This window comes from Schistocerca serialis, chromosome 6, assembly GCF_023864345.2.
Source record: "Schistocerca serialis cubense isolate TAMUIC-IGC-003099 chromosome 6, iqSchSeri2.2, whole genome shotgun sequence".
NCBI classification, from domain to species: Eukaryota; Metazoa; Arthropoda; class Insecta; order Orthoptera; family Acrididae; genus Schistocerca; species Schistocerca serialis.
Genome location: NC_064643.1, coordinates 391,916,161 through 391,917,891, shown reverse-complemented (window position 1 = coordinate 391,917,891; position 1,731 = coordinate 391,916,161). Strand labels below are relative to the sequence as shown.

Here is a 1,731-nt window from a genome sequence, read left to right as displayed (position 1 = left end):
TATATCTAAGTCCCGGACACGTAAAATAAATAAATATTAACAAAAAAAAGTGGTAAAAGGAAAGTAATGCATAATGAGATCAGTGTATGCTTGGTTACAGAGTGGACAATAATTTTGTGATTTCTACATTTACAAAAATTGTTCGAAATTCGCACTGTTTTCTTGAATGCAAGTATCACATCGTTGAGTTATTCCTTCCCGACAAGCACAACTGCTTGATGTGCCGCGAGTTAAGTCATCTAGTGACGTCATATGTTCAAAGAAATTACAATTAAATCAATACCATTAGCTGCTGACAGGGGTTCATATACATCAACGGGGACAGTTGAAAACGTGTGCCCAGACCGGGACTCGAACCCGGGATCTCCTGCTTACATGGCAGACGCTCTATCCATCTGAGCCACCGAGGGCACTGAGGATAGTGCGATTGCGGGGATTTATCACCGGCACGCTCCCCGTGAGACCCAAATTCTCAACTTATAGTCCACACACTACATTCGTAATGCTCCTGCCATTATACCCATTATTCGCGGCAGACAATCGACCGCTTCGTGTAAGGGTTTAGGCAAATCGTGTGCATCCACACTGAAGAAGGTCATCAGCCGGTTAGCCTTAAACGATATAAAGATCGCATTTGTTCTTCCGGACATGTCCGAAAGAACAGATGCCATCTTCATATCATATGTTCCACATTTACCGTCCACTTTTCGGGTATTTCCCCAGTGTCTTATATCAAATCAGTCTCATTTACGTCGCTTCGGGGTTTTTAAAAGTTATTAAGAACCACCTGTGTCTCTCCTACGAACTCGTCAGCCGCATTTTCTCTGGTGTTTCGGCAGATATTTGCAGTTTCGTTTTTGCAACATATAGTTGGTACCAGTCCAAACAAATCCTGCTCGTCATGTCCTTCACATGACGCCCAGCGTCGACGGAAAGCGTCGGTTTGTATCTCGTTTGAAACAAAATGATTTTTATGTAATAGTAGTTTAATTTTTTATTGTGGTGGATCCATTTCGACTAGACTGTTTTTTCCAGACCATCTGAGAAAGTTACATGATATTGTTTTATTATAATTTCCGTCACTCCTATTTTCAGACATACATATTTGGGATTTACATCCACATATCACCAGTGGTAGCTGTCACTTTGTATTGCATTACAACGCGTTGTAGATTTAGGAATCTATGCTATAAGCCGTTTTGTGGTTTGCTGCTGTTGTTAATCGCCTTTTCTTGTAATTTTTATAATTTGGCGCTTTATCGTCAGATTTGACAGTCATAACAGTCAAAGATGCTCTGTGGTTACAGCTACAATGGTGTTGACGTTATCGTTTTGGGCTGTATGTGCATGTATTTGATAAAACGTAGTGGCAACACTGCCGTAACATGAAGGATGTGCATCACAGGGCATGCCCGCTGTCTGTAGCTGACAGCAGGGATCAGTTCACGTAATGCAACGAGCGGCGATGGTTGTCAGTTGCTGTGAGCACTGTCTGAATATGCGGAAGGCCAGTTCGACCGTCCTAACTATAAGATTAGGAAACACGAGCAGCGTGCATGGATCAAGATTGAAATGGCATGTGATCGGAGGCACAACAATGTTTCCTTCTGGCACTGCATCTCATCGTCCTTCGTGACAATGCACGATGCCACACCGCGAACCCAGTGCAGGAGCCCCTGCGTACGACGGGGTGGGAGATACGGGAACATCCAACATATTCACTCGATATGA

General features: G+C 43.2%; 1 non-coding gene across 1 annotated transcript; it reads right to left on the bottom strand.

Annotated features, from left to right (window-relative positions):
* Positions 1-336: 336 nt before the first annotated feature.
* Positions 337-411, bottom strand: Trnat-ugu (transfer RNA threonine (anticodon UGU)). Its single transcript has one exon. It is a non-coding gene; the product is annotated as a tRNA-Thr (tRNA).
* Between the last annotated feature and the right edge of the window lie 1,320 nt (positions 412-1,731).